Raw genomic sequence first — 23,923 nt, 5'->3', positions numbered from 1 at the left:
GCTAATCTCATCCAAAAACATCCTCGCAGACACCTAGAATAATTTTTGACCAAATACCTGCACAGTTGAGTTGATATATAAAATTGACCAACACAATTTGTAAATGGCCATAAAAAGTAAAATTTAATTGCTATACAGATTTAAAAGGTTTGAAAGAAGACTTCACATCAAAAAAAAAAGGCTACAAGCTCCCTCATTTATTCTTCAATTCTTCTGTTTACTCAATGGATATTTATTGGGCATTTGCATGGGAAAGATGCTATTTTAAAGGTTGGGATTATAGCACAAAGCCCAACCCCCAAGGAGAACAAATGTGTTGGCCATCTGGACATCACCTAGACCACAGATTCATGCAACATTACTCCTTGCTCTCCTGCTAAGATGATGGCCATGGTGACCCAATTCCCACACTTTCTATGGCTCCCTACCTGTCATCTCTCTTGCTTGCCAAGGCTTCAGGCAAATTAGCCACTACATTTCTCTTCTGCATTCACCCAGATCCACATTACTCATTAAGAGAGCTGCTGATTAGGGGTTCAGTCTCAGTCTGTGGTTTGATTAAGCCTTTTGATCTTTTCCTCTCCTCTCCTTTCAATTGTGTCTGCTGGGCCAGGCCCACATCTTCTGTCAACCACTGCACCTGGACTGCAAAAGACTCTCCCAGCCACTGCAGAAGCCATCACACATAAGGAATGTGTGCCTTCAGTGTCCTACTGTACCCTCCGTACTGTTCTATAGCTACATCTAGTTAGCACAGGTCCTGTGCTTCACAGCTTGGCAACCTTCAAGGATGGAAATCATCATGATCCCCATTCTGCAGATAAGAAAACAAAGGTCAAGATATTAAAAAAAAAATCTCCAAGGTCACACATCTCATAAATGATGGACCTGGGATTTAAAGTCACACAGCCTAGTTCTGGATACCAAATTCTCCCAGCTGTGTTATTCTGTCTTCATCGTCATTATTCTCCTCCCAGGACACCTTCTATCTCCCTGTGCTTCTGCTTCCACCTTCTGTCTCCTTTTTTCTATCTGCCTTCAGTTTGCTTTCTATTAACTCTTTTCTAACTCCAAGCCTGCTCAGCTGTCTCTATCTTGAAGGGGGAAAAAAGACCTTAGTTAAACAAACATACACACATCTATTTGTTCACTACACCTTACAGTAAGGCAACTAAACCCTGCCAAATATCAGCCTGCATGTCTCCCTTCATGCCAACTTGCAGAAAAGCAATTTCTACTTTAAAAAACCCATGTCTCTCTCTCTCTCTCTCAAGCCCTGTAGTCTACATTCCTCTCTCTCTGCCAGAATTATGCCTCTTCATCCCCCAACTGTCAAACAGAATGGCTTTTTCTGAGCCCTTGTTCTACATGACTCCTGTGTTCTATGTGATATTGTGGACCAACCCCTGAGTCATTTGGAATATTTCAGCATAGGTTGAATCTCTGAATAGAACGATGGTTCTCAACTGGGAAGACGTGAAGGGAGGGCAATTTTATCTCTAGGGGACATTTAGCAGTATCGGTGAACAGTTTTGATTGGCAGGACTGGGGAGTGCTACTTGCTTCAAGTGAGTAGAGGCCAGGGATGCCAGTAAACACCCTACAGTGCACACACAGTCCCCTCCACAAAGAATTGTGACCAAATGTTAACAGTGCCAAGGTTGAGAAACGTCTAGATAGAGCAAAGGGAAATGAGAATTCTTTAAATTTTCTGGAGCTTGCACTCCAAGTAGATCCACTGGTTTAAACTATCGTAATGGGATTACAGAAATGCCTGTTCCATCTCTGTTTTCCTCTTTGACATCTGGCACAGACTCCAGGGATTTGACAAAATGGAAAAGGCAGCAGAGGAGCACATCCCGACCAGGTCTGAGTGCGTGTCAGCATATAACACCAAGTGCTAATTCCCAGCTCCAAATTCCTAAGAGGTTTTCTGTTTGGATGTCTTTCAGAATCTACCTGTGTGCTGTGATATTCAGGCCAGCAATGGTGCTCCTATTAGCAGTGCTCAAGATCCAGTTTCATGAAACTAATGACAGGGAATTTTCCACAGAGAGCCTTGCTCACCCTACTTCTCCTCATTTTGGACTTGATTTGGGAGAACAGAGCGTCAGTTTCTGGTCTTCACTGCTCACGTATAGGGGATTTTTAGGAGTTGGTTGCAGACTTACTAAAAACAAGATTTTAGTCACACTCAGTAAGGTATGGGACACTTACGCTTAATTCCTCATATAAAAAATGCAAATGTCTGATACAGCTGTATATTTTCAACAAATATTTGTTGAATAAGCTACAAATCTTTCCATTTTTGTTCCAGAGACTGACATCACCAAATCCCCACCCTGAACTCCATGGTTCTCTTCAACTCTAGGACCTCTTCAGTTAGACCAATTAGACCACAGGCTGGTCCCAACTGACCTTCAAGTTTTATTTCTCACTAATTTTGTTTATGAACCCCTGTTCTATTCAAATCAGTATAATTAAGTTTCAAAAACACTAAGTCTGTTCCCATGAGTATCTCTGAAGTACAAGACTTGTACAATAGAAAAAAAAGCCTCTTCTGAAAATGTAAATTCTAGCAATGGGGCCCAATAGTTTAATTATTTTTCAGGGGTAGTACTATAGTGTTAAATGTTTACTAATCCTGTTTATGGTAAGAAAAAACTCTTGGCACAAAATGGGAAAAAATGAAAACAAAACGAGCTTTATCCAAGAAAAAAACAATGTATAAAACAGGCTCCTATCCAGGGATCTAATGCTAGGACATTTGAAATTTTACTTTTCAGACAAGTAGAAGAAGCTTGCCAAAATGTCAAAATATGTTAACAATCCATTTCTTTACCTACCTCACTGCCTTCCAACAAATGCTGCAGTACACAGAGCATTGAACAATCTCCATTTTTATTACACCTTCACCAACAATTCGAATCAATTCTACAAAGTTGATTTATGTGTGATCATAACTAATATTAAAGATGCTGCATCAAAACACCCTACTTCCTGGGGACACCAGTTCCTTTTTCTGCTCTGTGCTGTGGAGATTCCTTATTCTCCTGAAATCTTATTGTCTTACCTAGTTTACCATTTTTAACTCTCCATTGCTATGTGGTTTGTTTGTTTTTTTTCCTTTCATCTAAAATCCTCTCCCTCCCATGAATTTCATTTCATCCCAGCTATGGTGAGTGGCATACCACAGGGGTTGGAGCATTTTGGTTTGAGAATCAGACATTTCTGGACCTTGGTCCACATTTTCTCACTTACTAGTTGGTACTTGAAGACTCTCAGCCTCAGGCAAGATGGCTACTGCTCCTTCAAGCATTGCTTTCGTGTTCCAAGCTGAAATAAAAGGAAAGACCAAAAGTGAAAGTCCTTCCAGCAAGGCGATACCTTAGAATGAATACTTTCTGCAGGGACACTTGGGATATATCTCACTGGTTAGAACAGTGTCACATGGCCATCCTAGAAAAAGAAGGATATTAGGATTGATTTATCTTGCTCCCCCTACCTATATTAGAGGAAATTGAAGGGTTGAGGGAAAAGGGAGGTTGTAATAATGCCTGTTGAATCACCTTTCATTCTTTGCCATGGAGGTACCTCTCAGAAGGTATGGGAGTCCCACCAACACAGAAGGCTTTTATGGCACTTTTATTCATTTGTTCAATTTCAGTGTATTGCTTGCATTTAAACTTACATGTTCTTGGTCATGTAGATTTATGGGTTATATTATCTAATTATAACTTAATGAAATGTCACATAAAACACAAGTGCTTTAAAAACGATTCTTATGAAATGGAAACAAACCACAAGAGACTCTTAATGACAGAAAAACTATGGGTTGACAGAGGGAGGTGGGTGGGTGATGAGCTTGATAGGTGATGAGTACAAAGGAGGGCATTTGTTCTGATGAGCACTCGGTGTTGTATGTACGTGATGAATCACTGAATTCCACTCTTGAAACCAGTATTGCACTGTATGTTAACTAAAATTGAAATAAAAAAAGAAAATAAAATGATTCTTGCAAGGAAACCATGATACGAAAATATTAGTAATAATTAAAGAAACACAAACTACACAAATTCATTATCACACACATTCTGTGATTGAAATGATCACAATCCAAGAAGATTAAAGTTTAGACAAAACATCTTGAAATTATCTAAAAGACTCAAGGATTACGTCATCTGAAGTATATATGGGATCTTGAGATGCTAACATGAAACCATCATGGTTTGCCTGAAAACACCCAGAATTTAAAATATATAAGTGCCAAGCATCCAGAATGTGAAAACACACCTCTATAACTTTTTCTTTATTACCATTTAAGTTCATGAGATTCTCAGTCCATGACTTTAAATTTTTCAGTAAATTTGATAAATATTCAGAACTTTATTTTGAAGTTTTCTCATCCAAAGAGATCTCAAAAGGAAAATGTGTGTTTTGTTGCCATAGTAATGTTGGCTGAAATGACATGAAAGATAATACAGTGATAAACCAAAATGCATGCCTCTGTCATCAAGTACTATTGGAAGATTCATGGAGGGATACATTGCTGATATAGATTTGGAGGAGATATTATTTGAATAAATTATTCAGTGTGGGAGAATGGCTATAGCGTTGGATAAAAGTAAAAGTATTTTTTTAAACATCTCTCAGCTTAAGGCATTTTTTAAAGATTCTTTTTCACTAATGACTATACAAATAAATGTATGCTCATGAACTACTGAAGGGAAAAAGGTACAGGAGATTATACGGTCTTGCCATAAAATGGATTATTTAATGTGCTTATGAGGAGAAGTTGTGCTATAATTTGGTAACAGATTAATTCAAAATTACAATGTCCTAATATATCAACAGTCTTGGTCACACTAGGTCTTTTATGGCTCTATTGGCCTTTTCCCCAGGGAGCTATATCCTAAGCAATGGCCTAGAGATCCAAGGTGCTTCCATTTTTTATGCCCCATCACAAGACAAGGCTGCCAGGTCACTGTTGCAGGTAAAGAATGGGCTGGATTGAGACTGTTAAAAACTGAGAACAAACTGAGGGTTGATGGGGGGTGGGAGGGAGGGGAAGGTGGGTGATGGGTATTGAGGAGGGCACCTTTTGGGATGAGCACTGGGTGTTGTATGGAAACCAATTGGTCAATAAATTTCATATATAAAAAAAAAAACAATGGGCTGGATCTTCATGCATGGACTTTTTACTGCCTTGGGCAGGAAATTAATCTGGTCACTTCCATTTGCAATCCATTGGCCAGAATTAGTTGATGGCTTCACTAATTGCAAGATGGTAAGAAGTATAGTTTCCTGTGTGCCCAAGAAACAGAGAAGAAATGAATGCTGACAACCACTACTACTGTTTTCTACATCTAATAAACACATTTTTTTTTGAATGGAGGAGTGTGTAAAAGTAAACATTATGGAGCACTTTCTTTGATGGAGTAAGAAAAGGATTCCAGGGCAAGCACTATGGAGATAGAACTACATGTAAAATTCATTTGTTGCATGTTTTACAAATAATGTATGTTAGCAGTGAGGTTGAGGCCAGGATGTCACAGATGAGGTTAATTTTAAAACTCAAAGATTTCTCAACTCATCAGACTCTTTAAAATATTTATATGAGTTGGAGAATAACCAGGAGAATCATTTGTATTTCACAGAAATTTTCTAGCAATCTAATGGCAATGTATGATATAGTTATGGAACTCAAAGATGAATGATGTGTTTCAAAAAGTAAAACAGCAAGGGTTCTAAATTTTTTTTATTATTTCTGTGAGGACAAATGGCTGTTAGTTTTAGGTTGCCTGACATATATTTTTGGGAAAAAAGCATTCAAAACTTCAAGATAAATCACCAATTTGATGTTTAAGCAATAAATGGAAAAATAATTACCTTTCAAAAAATCATACTATCAAGAGAGTATTTTGAAAACAAGTATATAGAATGTAGAGATACTTCACTCATTATTATTTTTATAAATTTTTCTTATATTTACTTTTGGGAGAATGCAAGCATGAGAGGGGCAGAAAGGGGGACAGAGGATCCAGTGTGGGCTCTGCACTCACAGGCTGACAACAGTGAGCCCACTGTGCAGCTCGGACTCATGAGCCATGAGATCATGACCTGAGCCGAAGAGGGACGCTCAGCTGACTAATCCACCCAGGTTCCTCAATACTTCACTCATTATTAAAAGCATCATAGGAGTTGTGTGTACATAGTCACTATTATCTATATACTAAAAACAGGATTTTGAAACTGCTCAAGAATTAAAACAATCATTGAATAATTAATGGATAGGATTTACAATAAATAAATTATATACACATATAATTTGGTAACCACTAAAATCCAAATCTAAATAAGTTGAATCTAGAACAGCTTAGTGCCTATGTAAAAAGCCCTCAGTAAAGGTGAGTGGTGAGGGTAGTGATATACAATAGAACCACCTATTTATGTGTTAGGGGCCCATCTGAGCAAGTCGGGTTGCAAGATCAGAACCAGAAGACTAGTTCCTAGAAAGATCAGTCTAGTAAACTGTAAAGTCACAATCACGACAAAAAAAATTTCATTGAAACACTCAACAAGAATTGAATACTAAACTTTATTTTAGGAATTTCTTTAGGAACTGGGAATACAAAAATAAATAACCATAGTAACAATAATAATACCACTAACATTCTTGAACACTTACATGGTTAGCAACTTTCATGTGTATGAACTTATTTATGACTCACAATCCAATGACTTAACATGTGGCGTTTGCTACATGTTCTTGTATCAAGTTTGCAAAATAGCTTCTTCAGTTCCAACATAATTTTTCTAATTAAATGTATATAAAGGGTCAATGGCACTCCTATTATATATGAACATAACACTAGTTTTATGCAGCAGAGAAACACTGGTTCTATGCAGCTTCATGGTGGTAAGATGATTAAGTAAAATATTCCCCTCTCCCCAGGGAGAGTTATGGGGACATGATATCCAGTTCCAGCCAAAGAGATCGAAGTCAAAAATTTAGATTTAAGCTTTTGGGAAAGCCCATTAAAGGGCATCTCTATTTGCCTGTTTTTTTAAATTAGGTTGGGTGTGTTTTTTTGGTTTTTTTTTTTTTGTCCTTATTCTTAAGCTTTGAGAGTGCTTTATGTATTCTAGATACAAATCCTTTGTCAAAATATGTGATTTGTAAATATTCTCTCTCTGTGGTAGCTTAATTTTTTCATTCTCTTCCAGTGTCATTCTCTCTGTGGTAGCTTTTTTTTTTTTTCATTCTCTCCCAGTGTCCGCAGAGCAACATTTTGAAATTTGATAAAGTCTAATATATCACTGTTTCCTTTTGTGGATCATACTTTTGTTGTCATGTCCAAGACCTATTTGCCTAATCCAAGGTTATAAAAGTTTTCTTCTAAAGGTTTTACAGAGTTATATTTACATTTGGATCTGTGATTCATTTTAAGTTAATTTTATATCAGTTGGAGGTTTGTTTGAAGTTTGTTTGGTTTTATTATTGCTGTTTATGGATGTCCAGTTATTTCAGCACCATTTGTTGAAATGATTCTCTGTTTTCCATTGACCTGCCTTAGCACCTTTATAGAAAATCAGTTGGCCATACTTGTGTGGGTCCATTTCTTGAATCTGTATGGTATCCCATTGGTTTGTGTGTCTATTCTTTCACCAGTATCTAATAATTTCAACAAAGGAATAAAGAAAACAAGCCATGGAAACAGGGATACACACACATATACACACATGTGTTTATATATGTATGTATTAATATAAACATTATATACGTATATATATATATATATGTGTGTGTGTGTGTGTGTGTGTGTGTGTGTGTATTTTAGTAGTCCAGGCAAGAAATGGTGTCTTGAAACAGGTGGTAGAAGCAGAATTAAAAATAAGTGATCAGGGGCATCTGGGTGGCTCAGTTGGTTAAGTGTCCGACTATGGCTCAGGTCACGATCTCACAGCTCATGGGTTCAAGCCTCTCATTGGGCTCTGTGCTGACAGCTCAGAGGCTGGAGCTTGCTTCAGATTCTGGATCTCTGTCTCTCTCTGCCCCTTCCTCACTCATGCTCTGTCTCTCTCTCTCAAAAATAAATGAACAATAAAAAAAATAATAACTGATAAGATTCTGGAAATATTTAGAAGGAAGAGCACATGTGATTTGCTTAAAGGTGCAATATAGAGTGTGAATCAATGTGACAACAGTAGAGTAAAGTCAAGGATGTGGGCCTGAATGATTAGAAGAAAGTGATTTCCATTTTCTGAGACTGGAAATGCTGGGGGAGAGGCGGGTTTGAGATGAATAAAGAGTTCAGTTGAAGGCATATCAAGTTTGAGAGTTTTAATAGGAGCAGAGTGGAGTGAAGATGTCAAGTAGCCAGTTTTATATATTTGAGACTAAAGTTTAGGATAGAAATTGGTGCTCAAGATACATATTCAGTATCATCAAGGTGATACTGTTAAAATCCATGGGGCTAAATGATGGGGCCCCTGGGTGGCTCAGTCAGTTGAGCATCCAAATCTTGGTTTAGTCTCAGGTCATGATCTCACAGTTTGGTGAGTTTGAGCCCGATGTCTGGCTCTGCTCTGGCAGCATGGATCTGCTCTGGATCTCTCTCTCTCTCTCTCTCTCTCTCTCTCTCTCTCTCTCTCTCCATGGATCTCTCTCTCTCTCTCTGTCTCTCATGCTGTCTCTATCTCTCTCAAAATAAATAAATAAACTTAAAAATAAAATAAAATTCATGGCACTAAATGAAACAATCTAAAATACTTACACAGAAGAGATGTGAGACCAAGACCTAAGTCACACAAATGTTTAGAAGTCCAGGAGATGGGTTAGTAATAGGAAAGGTGACTAACAAAAAACAGGAAATGATATGAAAAGGTAAAGAAAATGGTATTCTGGAGGCCAAATATTGAGTCAGTCATTATATATATGAATGGTTGCTCATAGACTGAAGAAAATGAGGCATAAGAAGCCATAGTGAAATTGATATAACATCTTTTTGGTGTGCTGGTGGTGATGAAAGCCTTCTTGTGGTTGATTCAAAAAATAATGGGAGGGGAAGAAGTTGAGATAGTAACTCTAGAGTTTTGCTGTAATAGGAATCAGGGAAATGTGTAGTAGCTGGGGTAGAATGTGTGGTCAAGACAATTTTCTATTAGGATGGGACAGATAACAGAGCATTATATAACTTTGGGAATGATTCAGCAGAGAGGTAAAAATTGGTGGTGCAGGTGAAAAGTGACAATTGCAAGAGGAGATGAGGCTGAGTGCTGGAATGGAGGTGTTGACATTATGCCTTATAAAAGAAGGAAAGGCATGGTGCATGCAGGTGGGTTGGTAGGTCTGGCAGTGCAAGCATGTTCACATTCTCTTCTGGTTGCTTTCATTTTCTCAGTGAAATAACAAGGAATTTATACCAATGGAGCTTGAAATAGGGAGCAAAGGTGCTGGAAGTCAGGGAAAGAGGAGAAAATATGAAACCATCTATTGGGAGTGGTGGAGTGGATTGATGGAGAAATGCAGGAAGGTTTCTGGGCTTGATAGATCATTTGGCATGGTTGTGGGATTTCTCCTGTCATATTCATCTACTAAAGTGTGGGTGTGGAGTAAGTAAGTAAGTGAAGTAAGTGAAAGTAAGTGAAGAGTTGGATTTAACCACCTGTGACAACTTTGATGACAAGAAAGAAGTACTAATAGAAGGGGATGCCAGGAGGTGGTTAGAAAGATACATGCCATAATCAAAGAGAAAAGTGAAGACATGGGGTTCATGAATGAAAATGTAATAGGATTTGTGAAGATGCAGACCAGTAGTTTGAAAAATGTTTCATTACTGGATTATGAAGGCATTTGAAAGGTCATGGTCAGCATTTTTGAGAATAAACAGAATGGATGGGATGGATTAGAATACAAAATACCAGATAGCATCACAGGTAATAAGTGTATATATGGTTTCACTAAACATTTGTTTTAGTTATGTACATGAATATGTGTGCTGGGTTGCAATATAAAATGTATTTTTTTAATGCAGGTCCTGGTCAAAACTCTGCCCTCTAACTTATTTAAAGGAGGTACATGGGAAAGGCCTGGGGCATCAAGCCTCATCTATTACTACACATGCAGCTTTGCTGCTATAGTTTAGAACTCTTCTGTTTGCAAGAAAACAAAACAAAACAAAACCCCACAATTGACTTTTTCAAATCTATTACATTCCAAATTATGACACTCTCATTTAATCTAACTTGTGGGCAGGGTCAGAAAACATCTCTCTTAGCAGTGCCATATGTCTTTCCATCTTAACTTTCTGACTAGTGAGGTCCAGTTTGAGTTCATAGGTCTTTATCAAAGCATTCTTGCAGAAACTGACAAGAAATAATCAGCATACATCAAAAAATATAGAATTCCTGCCATGTCCCCTAACACTGCAGCCTTAATAGGAATGCGACTTGTGTTTCAAGGTACAACAGGCAAAAAATTGGCCAAATGTTTTACCACCACATAGCAAAGGTCATCAGTTTTTTAGTCTACAATACTTATGCCCTCCATCACAAGGTCCTGCTAAGTTAATTCCATGTGATGGCATCCTACTTCCTCCTACCAAATTCTGTGTTAGGGAGGGGTAGTAATCAGCTGAATGCAGCAGAGAATACAAATAGTTGTTTAAACAAATCGGAATTTTATTTCATTTTTCATGAAATAGAATAGCTAAGAGTTGTTAAAGCAACTCCTCAATGCCACCAACATCCCAGGATCTATCTTTCCACCTAGTTATCTTTGGTTATTTATCTATTATCTACCAGTTTTATGCCTGTTTTTCTCTCCTCTGCTTCAAACTCCTGGCCCTGGGTCTCTGCAACCTATGTTTTCTGACTCTTTGGCAGCTGGATTCTTATTAAATTCTGCCAAAAAGGAGTCACTGATAGAAGATTTTAAAGTGTGAGAAAGAAAGAATAATTCTGACTCTGCCTCTGAAAGCATTGGCAGTTGCCCTAGTAGCTGTTGACTTTAAGAATAGTGTAGACCAGAAGGCTGTGCACTTACTCCAGCAGGCCAGTTCTCCCTGGATTCTAGCTCTGGCAGGAATATCACTCTTTAGAAATGCTAGGAAGCACATGAAAATGGGTTCCATTACAGAAGTGGCAGCAGTTTACTGATTTCGGGGTGATATCTTTTCTTCCTTCTGCTCCTCCAGTCCTTTTCACACATTTTAATAGTTTCCCTCTACTCAATTCTCTCTGCTTTAAATACCTAATACAAATATTTTTGCTACCTGAGTAGATACTATTAATTTGCTCTTGGGGAAAAATTATTTTTTAATTAAAAAAATTTTTTTTAATGTTTATTTACTCTTGAAGGAGACAGATAGAATGTGAGTGGGGGAGGGGCAGAGAGAGAGAGGGAGACACAGAATCTGAGGCAGGCTCCAGGCTCTGAGCTATCAGCACAGAGCCCGATGTGGGGCTTGAACTCATGATCTGTGAGATCATGACCTGAGTGAAGTTGGTTGCCCAACTGACTGAGCCACCCAGGCACCCCACCTGGGGAAAAAATATCAAAAATAAAATCTGAATGAACTTGAACAAAATCACCACTCATTACCAGTGGAAAATAAAATACTGATAGCCCATGACATGGTTAATTTTCACAATATTTTATTTTATTTATTATTTTACTTTATTTTAATTTAATTTTTTAAATGTTTATTTATTCAGGAGCACCTGGGTGGCTCAGTCTGTTAAGTATCCAACTGTTGATCTCGGCTCTGGTCATGATGATGATTTGGTTAGTTTTGATTGTATCAGAGAGCTTAAATAATAAGGCTTAAAATTAAAACTTAAGCTCAAGGCTTAAAACTTTCACCATCGGCAGGACAGAGAGCTGAAATTCTGAAAAACTTAGAATTTGCTTCTAGTTTGCAAATTACAATATAAGTAGCATTCATACACTTTCTAAGTCTCTTATGTGAAAGTTAGGGCCTTAACTGGAATGAAGGGAGATCCTTTGAATTGGAATGGTGCACTTGGGTACAATCTGAGAACCGCACCCCCCTCCCCCCAATTTCCTGAGCATCCTGTGCCAGTAGAAGAAACTCTCCTGTCCCTATTAAGGATATTAAGTTGCTCGAAGCAGGTGCCTTATAAGAAGATTCTCATTCTCCCCTAGACTCACTTCATTACCCCTAATCATCCATAACTAGACAAATAACTAGAGACATAGTACAGAAAGCTCTAGAAGGAAAATCAAAAACTCTAACTGGGATAGAGCTGAGTTTGAACTAGATAGTAGAAAAATGTTAATTTATAATAGTAGAGATTTGGAAAATATGTGTCGAGATGAATTCAATGGGTCTTAGAGTTTATGGAGATCAGCTGTTAAATGGGGTTGGAGTCTTTCTCACAGTGGGCCCAATGGATTTAACCATCCTGTGGTTACTTCTTCAGTTCCTAAATACAGAATTGGGACACACTCAACAATGCAAAACCATCACATTGTTTCTGGAACTTCCTCTTCCCATAAGCATGTAAACAGAGCCAACACTTTCTGTATGGAAATACTACAGAAATTAGTGCCCTCATCAAAAAACTTCAGAGTGGCAGGGATGATGCTTCCTATCACAACGTCATTTAACTGCCCTGTTTGGCAAGTGGATTATAGAGAATGACTATGTTGGACCACAAATCCAATTAGGTGATTGCCTTTTACAGCTGCCGCTCCAGATGTGTATATTTATTGAAGCAGATTAACACAGTCCTTGACAGCTGATATGCATATTGATCAATTAAGTGCTTTTTTTTCTCCATGTTAACATCAAGGACCACCAGAAACAGTTTGTTTCACCTGGCAGGGAGAGGGCCATGGTAACCCTTCTCCCCTTAATCATAATAGAGTGTGGAGAATCTTAACGCGCCTGACACTCCATAGATCATTCATTATATTAACTAAATCTGAGGATCAGTTCATGACAAGTATCATAAAAGCCTAAATAAGACAAATTTGTGCTAGAATGTAGGACATAAACACCATGAAAATTCAAGAGTCTCTTTAGAAAAGTTTCTAAGGATTCAGGTGTCTGGGGCTTGCTGAGATATCCCTTCCAAAGTGAAGGGGATGTTTCATACCATTAAGAAAGAGGCAGAATCATCTCTTTGAATTTTGAAAACAGTGTATACCAATGTGAGTATGTTGCCTTCTCTCATTTGCTGAGTAACTGACAGCTGGGTAAGGCCTGGAGCAAAACAAAGTTTGCCAACAGGACCAGGATGCAGTGCAAGCTACTGTATCACCAAGGCTTTTTGACCCAGCTGATGCAATGGTACTGAAGTCTGTGGCAAACAGGGACACTGTATAGACCTCTGGCTCCTGTTTGCTTCTGGGTCTCAATAAAGACTTAACTTCTGACCATGGAATACCAGGCCGTCGGACAACCTGAACTACATATAATGAACTTAATGATATCTAATTAAAAATGGTATTTAAAAAATATTTATTTGGAGAGAGAGAAAGGGAGAGGGAGAGGGAGCGGGAGCGGGAGAGAGGGAGAGGGAAAGGGAGAGGGAGAGGGAGAGAGGGAGAGAGGGAGAGGGAGAGAGGGAGAGGGAGAGGGAGAGAGGGAGAGGGAGAGAGGGAGAGGGAGAGGGAGAGGGAGAGGGAGAGGGAGAGAGAGAGAAAATGAGAATGGCAAGCAGGCTCTGCACTGTCAACACGGAGCCTGATATGGGGCTTGAATTTATGAACCGTGTGATCATGACCTGAGCCGAAACCAAGAGTTGGATGCTCAACCAACTGAGCCACCCAGGTACCCTTAAAAAAATGTTACTTTTTAAATCCTATAGCCAAAATACTACAAGTGCAGGAATAAAAGGGTAGAAGTGGAAGGGGGTTCCCCCATTATTACTTTCAATAACTCACTCCCCAATGTGTTGCTCCCTGTCTCTGAAAATTTGAACTCTATTGATTCAGAGATCTTAGTTCCTAAGAGTGTATGCCAGCTTATATTAAGCGCTTCAACAGCTATCAGTCCCCACAACAGCTTAGTGAGGTAGATAAAATTATCCCCTTCTAATAATGAAGTTCAATAATTAGCCAGAGGTCAACCTGCTAGTAGTACAAGGCAGTGCTGGGAACTGAACCCTGGTTCTTCTGCTTCCAAAGCCTGTATTCTTTCCCATTGTGTAGTTTTAGCTTCAGGGGTTAACTGAAAAAATGCTGCAATTCAATACTGTCAATACAAAAGCGCTAAGTACTCATCCCTAGCACAATGGAAACCAGGTCTTGTTGGCAACAAGCCCATTCATTCTAATTGACATTGCTGTCTAACAGTCACTCTAAAACAATCACAGCTTTTAGTTTGCTCCTGAATCTGCAATTTGGGCAAGACACAGTGGAAATAGCTCTGTTCCACTAATGTCAGCCTGAAGGTTGAGGACTAGAATCATCTGAAGGTTTGTTCATTCACATCTTCCAGTTGACTATTACTGCTATCACCTGGAAACTTAGCTGGACCACAGGGTGGAACATCTATGCATGGCCTCTCCTGGAGCCTGAGCTACCTGACAACATGATGAATTGTTCTCAAAGGTGAACATAATAAAGCAGAGAGAGCCTGGTGGAAGTCATGTGACCTTTTCTGACCCAGCTTCAGAAGTCACATAGAGTTACTTCTGCTGCCTTCTATTTATCCCACAAGGGCTGGCTCAGTTTCAAGACGTAGGAAAAGGCTGGCTCAGTTTCAAGACGTCTCTTGGTGGGAGAGTAGAGGTCAGAAATATTGCCATGGCCATTTTTGGACAGTGCAATCTGCCACACCATTACTGAGGCTATTGAACAGTAGAACCAAAACTTATTGGTATACATTCAGACTTAGTCATGGTGAAATCAGGAACAGTGGTGGTCTTAAGTCTATGGATGGGATCCACAGTATATTCAGCTATAGAAAGGTGAGAACATGAGTCAATTGCTTAAACTTGGAGAGGAGGTTAGGCCTTTATTTATTTATTTATTTTTAGTGGTAAGAAATTCCTTCTTGCCTCACTGTCCACCCACATAAAAAAGAGCCCACTCCACTCAATTTATCATGTCTGTTGAGTATTCTGCACAAGCGTCTTTGAGTGCAGCAATGAATTTTTACTGCCGTCTTTGAGAGGGATAATACCAAATATGTCATGAGAATGATTTTTTATGAGGAAATAGCAGCACCTTGTTCCTACTCTGTCATAATTTAAAAAATAAAGCCATTATTAATTACCAAACCATTTTATAACAAAAGTTAAGAAGAAAATATATGAGGAAGTCATGTTATGTACAGAGGGTAAAAGCCAGTGTTATCATCTATCTTTATTTCCTCACAGAAGATGAAGGAGAAATGTAATAGTTTGATATATAGCATGCCACATGAGCACTGACACACTAAACAAGGAATAGGGTTAGAATAGCAGTAAAAATTGGAGAATGACACTCAAAGACTACCTGAGTAATTCCTTATCTGGTAAAGCCAGGTTTCTCTGGGTGATCTGCCAGTGCGAAGACTTAACCCCTGTGCCATCACTATGCTAAGTGTCATGGGTGGTCCCCAGGAGTGAGGGTGGCAGGTAGAATGTTCCATGGGTATGCAGACAGTTCTCTCAGGGTCTACCTGCTTCCTGTGAGCGCTCTCATTTCCATACCAATATTGTTAACTACCAATGCTCCCCAAAGAACAAGACCCCTACAGGGCCTGTGCCACGTGATATGTGAAGAACAGGGGGAGGATTTCTCTGCTAACCACCCTGTCACATGTGACCAACCACTCTGTACCTCTCATGAGAACCCCATGATATAAGTTTACTCAGCCTCCCCCTCCATTAACCTGGCACAGATCAAAGAGGCTGGACTAGAGATTGATGACACAGACTAGTGTTTCCAGATAATTCGTTCCCCTAGGCAATCCACAGGCATTACCCACATTCACCTAGATGGGGTTGAATCCCAGTCTGGGCTCAGTGTTGGGTCTTTATTAGAATACTTTCATTTTTCAGCCTCTTTAAGTCTTTCCAGCATTTCCAAATTGTCATGCTGGGTCATGGGTAGTAATGAGATTTGGTGAGTAAGGCAGAACTCATGGACTGGAAGAAGAGTCTGAACTGTGGACTCAGACATTATTCTAGGGGTAAAAAAGTGAGAAACAAGGTAAAGGCAGAGATGGAATTGTCAGAAAGCATAGTTTGAAGCCTGATCAGATGTGTAGGAACCAGTCACTGACTAATTACCTCCATTCTCCCCTCAGTCCCATTTACTTTCACCATGGAAGAGTTAGATGGGGACAGAAGTGGAAAACAGTGAGTACAAAAGTTAAACATTTCTAAAACATGAATTTTGCTATACTTCTTGATTTAAATCTTTTGCTAGCTCCCCATTACCTTCTGAATAAAAGCATAAACCCCTATATATGTCACACAGGGCCTCCCTAATTAACTCCTTGCCTGCCCTTTCTGTCTCATCTCCTGTGTTAGTTTGCCAGGGCTGCCATTACAGAGTAACACAGCCTGGGTGGCTTAAATAACAGAAATGTATTTTCTCATAATTCTGGAGGCTAGAAGTCCAAGATCAAAATGTCATCATGATTGATTCCTTCTGAAGCCTCTGCTCTTGGCTTGTAGATGGCCTTCTTCCTGTGTCTTAATATAGTCTTTCCTGTCTGTATCCTAATTTCTTTTTATGATAGAGACACCAGTCACCTTGGATTAGGGCCCACCCTAATGACCTCATTCATCCTTAATTTCTTCGGATTCTTTTTGCACATGTTGTTACTGAGCTGGAACACTCAATAAGTCCTTTAGGCTCAGCTTCCTCAAAAGTCTTCACTACAACTCTGTCCATCAGATTATGTTTCCATAGAGCCTTCTATAAAGCTCCACCATGTTGTATGTCACATAGAATTGTACGAGTCTATCTCCTTGCTCTCCCCCACAAACCCATGGAGGCAACAAAAGCATGTGTGACCTCCACCTACACATAATAAATGTCCCACAAATTTTTAGAGACTAAATGAAAAGTCTACTATTACTTTATGTCTAATAACTAGGGACAGCAATGATTATGTTAGGGAGAGAGGCCATGAGCAGTATCCTAACCCATAATTTTCCCCCTAGGATAAGTACTGTAAGGAAAAGAGGTAAAAAGTCTGCCATTAGATGCAGTCTGGTGCCTGAGAGTAGGGTGAGAACCAAAGAAACAGAGGCTGGAGCCACCTGGGCCCAGAGTAAGGTAAGTCTGGATCTTAATGCCAGCTACTAGCTTTGTGCTTGCAGCTAAGTTTCTTGACTACTATGAACTTAGTTTCCTCATCTATAAAACTGTGATAAGTATTAATAATGCCTATTTTGAATTTATATGAGAATTCCATGAGATAAGATACACAAGGATGTAAGATAATTGTTAGTCAACATTTGAAAAGATATTGAAAAGTTTTAATGACATTCTAATAGTTAACGTGAAGATAAGTAAACATTTTTTAAAAATGGGGGGCCCCTGGTGGCTCAGTCAGTTAAGCTGAGACTCTTGGTTTAAGCTCAGGTCATGATTTCAAAGTTCAATTGTGAGATTGAGCACCAGAGCTTGCTTGGGATTCTCTCTCTCTCTCTCTCTCCCTCTGCCCCCTCCCCTGCTCATGTGCTCTCTTTCAAAATAAATAAACATTTGTTAAAAAAACCATGAAGACAATGGTAGTGCAAGTCTACTTTTGGAAGTAGTAGTGGAAGTACTTTTGGAAGTAATGGAAGACAAGTAGTGCAACTGCACTACTAGGTATTTATCCAAGGGACACAGGTATGCTCTTTCAAAGGGACACATGCACCCCAATATTTATAGCAGCACTATCAACAATAGCCAAAGTATGGAAAGAGCCCAAATGTCCATTGGTGTATGAATGGATAAAGAAGATGTGGTCGGTCTATCTATCTATCTATCTATCTATCTATCTACCATGGAGTATTACTCGGCAATCAAAAAGAATGAAATCTTGCCATTTGCAACTATGTGGATGGAACCGGAGGGTATTATGCTAAGCGAAATTAGTCAGAGAAAGACAAATATCATATGACTTCTTCATTCATATAAGGACTTTAAGAGACAAAACAGATGAACATAAGGGAAGGGAAACAAAAATAATATAAAAACAGGGAAGGGGACAAAACAGAAGAGACTCATAAATATGGAGAACAAACTGAGGGTTACGGGAGGGGTTGTGGGAGGGGGGATGGGCTAAATGAGTAAGGGGCACTAAGGAATCTACTCCTGAAATCATTGCTGTGCTATATGCTAACTAATTTCGATATAAATTAAAAAAAATAAATAAAAGAGTATCTACTTCAAAAAAAAAACATGAAGACAAAACAATTTTATGAAATTAAGTGTACAATGTGAGTTTAGTGTTGTAACAAAAATTATACATATGCATATACACAAATACAGATTTTTAGAAAAAAAGAGCAAAGATATCTTCATGTTAGGCAGGTTTTGCAGGCAGCAGATGACATGATTAGGAGTGTAAGAGTTTGTTTGGAGGAGTGTTTTCGGGGAATAATATATGCAAAAGATGAAAGGGGAGGAAACAAGGTTGGGCAGAAACAGCCTTCAGACCACTGATACCTGTCAGAGGAAAAAGTAGAGAAAGCAATCTTCACAAAACAGATTGGAAGGTCTATGCCAAACCAAACGGGAGCTCTGCAGCAAAGGCGACCATTAGGGGAGTTCCATATTGGGCAGAATTGGCCAGGCTCTGGTACTTCCACCGTGCTCAGTTATTGGCTGGGAAAAGCATGCCCTCCATTCTAGAACTCAGTTCCAAGGTGTTAATGGCTACAGGCTGTCAGCTAACTACATTCCTTGAAGCTGCACTGAGAATTCATTCTGGATAGGAGATCTAAGTGGCTTATCTCCATAGCTACCCACCAGTTATTATTATTTTTTCCCAAGTATGTAATATACTTTTGCACTATAATCACTATGTGATTACACTACACTATGCTGTACATGAGATGCCTAGAACTTATTCATCTTATAACTGGAAGTTTATACTCCTTGACCAATAGCTCTGTTCTCTCTACCCCTGAACACTGACAACCACCATTCTAATCTCTCTTTCTGTGGGTTTGGCTTTTTTATATCCCACATATAAGTGATATCATACAGCATTTGTCTTTCTCTGTTTGACTTATCTCGCTAAGCATAATGTCCTCAAGATCCATTCATGTTGTGACAAATGACAGGATGTCCTTCTTTCCCATGGTTGAATAATATTCTTTCACACACACATACACACACACACACACACACACACCTCTTTATCCATTTATTTGTATGCTTTTAAAAAAATATTTATTTTCGAGAGAGAGAGCATGAGTGGGGGAGGAGCAGAGAGAAAGGGAGACAGAAGATCTGAAGCAGGCTCTGTACTGAGAACAGAGACCCCGATGCTGGGCTTGAACCCATGAACCATGAGATCATGACCTAAGACAAAGTTGGACACCTGCCACGCAGGAACCCCTATCTGTATGCCTTTTTAACAAGAGTAAGAACTATTTACATTTCCTTCTTCATAATTTTCAATATTTTAAACATTCTTTATACTGTATTATTCATTCTCTTTTAATTAGGAACATGTTTTAATCTGGGTGGCTCAGTAGGTTAAGTGTCCGACTTCAGGTCAGGTCATGATCTCACGGCTCATGAGTTCAAACCCTGAGTCAGGCTCTGGGCTGACAGCTCAAAGCCTGGAGCCTGCTACAGATTCTGTGTCTCCCTTTCTCTCTGCCCCTCCCCTGCTCATGCTTGCCCTCCATCTCTCTTTTTCTCTCTCTCTCTCTCTCAAAGATAAATATTAAAAAAAGAAACATATTTTAATCTATATCCAGAAAAAAAACCCTTTAAATTTCTTGCATAAGCAATAAGATAACCCATAATGTTAGACCAGTAATAGTTTTAGTATGCCAGTCAGTATATTAAGTGCTTAACTTATACTTTCCCATTTAGTCCTTGCAAGTGTATTATTTTTCCCATTTCATTGGTCGGAGTTCTTAGAGAAAAACAATAGAACATGACTTGCATTAATTTAGGGAAGGAGTATACTGGATAGATATGGGAAAGCCCACAGGGTCTGCAGGAAGGCTGAAGGATGAACCAGGGAGCTGGAACCCCAGGGCTGGCATGAGTGTCACCAGGTCAGATGGTGCCTGTGGACTCCACTGCTCTTGTGTGCTCCTGGCCACCTCTGCTGTGCTCTGAGCTTTATCTATTCTCATCTCTCCTTTCTGTGTCTGCCTCTCCCTCCAGAGACAAAGTTTCAGCAGGAAGAATTGTTGACTGAGATGAGGTGACATTCTAGAGCATTCATCAACAGCCTGGGAAGTTGAGAAGATATCTGGTGGGGGAACCCTTCCAAGTGGTGGATTCCTCAAGAAGAAGCAAAGAAAGGTTGGGTAATGCTAGGTAGGTAGAAGGACGGAAGGTGGGAAGAAAGAGAGGAGGAGAAAGAAGAGAGAAGAGACAAGCAAAGAAAAAAAATAAGAGAAAAAAAATTCTCCATTGTCATTTTATAGGTGAATAACAGAAGTTAAATACTGTCTTCTTAGACTTTCAAATAACAACTAGTAAAGGTAAGATTCAAAACCAGGGAGGCTGATTTCAGATTTGTATTTTTAATCGTGTTACTGTTCTTGCACCTCAGACTCTGACAGGCCAGAAACACAGAATAAAGTGCACTAAATATACATTTCTGCTCTTCCACGGTTACCTTACATCCTAGACTCTAGAATTCTAGACTGAATGAATAATTGCATACTGGTTTGATTTGAGCACTATCTCTGCTCCTTAAAAAAGCATGTAGTAACTGAGAAAATGAAGCACCCTACACATATGACGCAAGCCAGAAAGGAAAAAAAAAGGCTGATCCCAACTGGGATATTTTGAGGTACAGCACTTGTTGGTAATCAGCTTTTCCCAGGTCTTGTTCATGGCCCTTCTTGCTGTAACCCAGTGAAGCAGGAGCAAAAGCCGGCTATGAATGTTGGCTGTGGCTTTGATACCTCAACACTGGCCCTTGTGTGAGCTCCAAAAAAAGAAAAAAGAAAAAAAAAGAAAGCTTCTGTTTTTCCTCAAAAGAGTATGCCTTTCTCTGGGATTTTGTTTTCACATCAATAAATAATACACATTTGTTGAATGTTTAAATGCTCAATTTTCTAAAATGAGATCCACCACTAGGAGGGTAACTTGCTTGGCTTAACAACAGTATTCCTCATATCTTCTGCTTTCTCAACTTATTGTTACCTATAGATTTTTCATTCATGATCTTATTTGTCATGCTCTGTTTCTCAGTTGCCTCGACTTTCATCTCATAAAGAGATTACACCGGCCATTTGAATTTTCTTCTCCTAAGAGACACTTTTACCATATCCATTCTATGTAGCTCACAATGGAGTTCCAGAACGACTAGAATTGTTTCTGAGGTGATCAAAAATCAGATGGCAAGTAAAACAAGGATCTAAACAACGATCCCAGGAATTGGGGTGATGAAAGCCTTGGAGGAATGAGCACGAGAGCATGGTAGAAACAGCTCCTGCTTTGGTTTCATTAGAACTGGGTCTGGACCCCAGCACCATAATGTATTAAACTGCATGACCTGGGGCAGGTCATGTATCCTTTGTGAGCTTTGATTTCCTTGTAAATGAGAATATACTAATGCTTCCCTGGGTGGATGTGAAGTTCAAGATGGATAATGTGTGTGGATGAATCTGAAACTGGCAAGTGATTTATGATAGATGCTACTTTTTTTGTTGCTGTAGACAGTCTGGAAAGAGTCTTAGAGGCTGGAAGAATAGGTTTCAAGTTTTTCTGTCTTGCAACACAAACATTGTTTTCTTTTTACAGAACTGAAACAGAACTTCCCAGTCACTGGTCCCAGTCATAGACCATTCTGGCCACGGCAGGGGGTCATCCATGGCTGTTAGACAGCAGGGTGTCCTCCAGTTGGTACTTAGCCAACACACCAATGGATCTTGACTCAAGCAAAACAGTGGGCTGCAATACCTACAGTGAGGCTGAGAATTGTTCTTCCACCCCGTTACTGGGAACACTGCTCTGTATATCGGTGCTGGGGCCAAAGGTGGGGAAGAGGAGGCTGCTTAAACTTTATGTTCTCATATCCTGCTCTTTACTTTTACTTTATACCTTTTATCACAAATTATCATATTTGTTGATGTAAGAAAAATATTTAATGCTCATCTCTATGACTACACTGTGAGTTCATTGAAGATATGGAAGATGTCTATACTTAAGCCTGGGTTCTTAGCACCACAAAAAATGTCTGTCATAAAGTAGTCACGTTAGGCAAATTTACTGAAGAAATTTGTGAATAGTAAATAACATATTCAAGGGAAATTTACTAATCAAATGCAGTTTCACAGGGGCTATCATCTTTTGTAGGAATATTTTCCTTTCCTTTTAATTTCCTATAAAAGTTGAATCATAGGACAGGGAGTTAAGATTTGGTATGGATACAAAGGTCAATGGAAAGACTGTATTCTATTTCATATTTAATCAATTATTTGAGTAGCTAATATTGACTGAGATAATGTATGAAAAATGCATTTTGTTTTTTCTTTTGTCTGTTCTTTTTTAATTTCTAAAGCATAATACCGCAATTAAGTGTTTAAGCTTCGGTTGACTCTTAAGAGATCCTTTGGGAACACTGTACTTTTAGACTAGACCCCAGAATCTCAGGAACACTGTTGCATAAGTACACGACTGACAATCACCAAGTTGGTGAGGAAAGAGACCAACATAAAAACAGGGGGGAGTCACTTATGGGGCATGTGTAGACATGCTTCACTTTTCTTTTTCCATGCATAGACAATTCATGCAGCTAATGACAGACATAAATTTTGGAGAATTGTTTTGTGAAAACATTTCTAGAGAGTATCTACAATTTATCTCATCAGGCAAGAAACCATTTTTTTTTTCTCTTTTTTTGTGTTTAAGAACAAAAAAAAATGCTTTCTCAAATTCACTCTGGCTTTGGGGAAAAAAAAAGAATTTTTGTAGCTCTGAGACACATTCTCCCCTGACCATCTTATTAAAACCCCATCAAAAATTTACAATTATGGTTGTTGCATGAATTGGATTTATCATACTATCATGGCACAGTGCTTGGCAGGCCTCCGGCAAGCCCAGTAACTAATGGTTTACAGCTGTCATGGGCACTCTAGTGGGGGCTAATAAAAAAAGCTCTAGGATGTCTATTAAAGCAACTGGAATGCAAAGTAAGAAAACCAAGTTGAATATTCTGTCAGAGATAAGGACCTTATTTCATAGAAAAGCTGGGGCTTTCCTGCCACTCAGCCAAGGCATGTATTGAGAGGAGGCATTACATAAATAATGCCTGAATATAGCTTGGGCTTCTGCCAAAATGCAAAAGGATGTGAGGAGAAGGGTGATAGGGCACATAGGGAGGAGGAGGGAGATAGAGCATGTTAGGAAGAATTTTTACCACCAATATATAAAATCTCTGTCCATTTATAAATAAGCATGATTATTTTAAAATGCTACAAATTTTTAAGGCCCCTGAAATCATCATGTATGGTTAAACCCGAAGCTATTCATGTACATGTTTACTGAGCACACAGAGTGTGCCACATACTATACTTAACAGTAAAGGCCAAAATTTCCTGGCCTCCAGAAGCTCATAGTATATTGAAGGAGGAAGTAAACAAACAAGAGACAGTGTGAAAAGAGAGCTAGACTAGGCCCAGGGCTTCACAGAGGGAAGACTTGTGTCTTCATCTGTGTCTCTAGCTCTTAGCCCAGTGCCTGGCTTATGTATTTAGTTCTTAATAAACACTAAAACTGGTGAGAACTGAAATGCTATTATAGGGCCTCATCATATAG

At 39.1% G+C, this 23,923-nt stretch overlaps 1 long non-coding RNA gene across 1 annotated transcript in view; it reads right to left on the bottom strand.

Annotated features, from left to right (window-relative positions):
• The window catches only part of LOC125168799 (uncharacterized), a 119,913-nt gene that overhangs the window by 54,190 nt on the left and 41,800 nt on the right, over positions 1–23,923 (bottom strand). Inside the window, exon 2 of the long non-coding RNA XR_007153303.1 lies at positions 3,262–3,336. This is a non-coding gene — a long non-coding RNA (uncharacterized LOC125168799). The remainder of the gene's footprint in view (positions 1–3,261; positions 3,337–23,923) is intronic.

Source organism: Prionailurus viverrinus, chromosome B3 (genome assembly GCF_022837055.1).
Source record: "Prionailurus viverrinus isolate Anna chromosome B3, UM_Priviv_1.0, whole genome shotgun sequence".
Classification (NCBI taxonomy): Eukaryota; Metazoa; Chordata; class Mammalia; order Carnivora; family Felidae; genus Prionailurus; species Prionailurus viverrinus.
The sequence above is the reverse complement of the archived record's forward strand: the minus strand, read 5'-3'. Positions and strand labels throughout refer to the sequence as shown.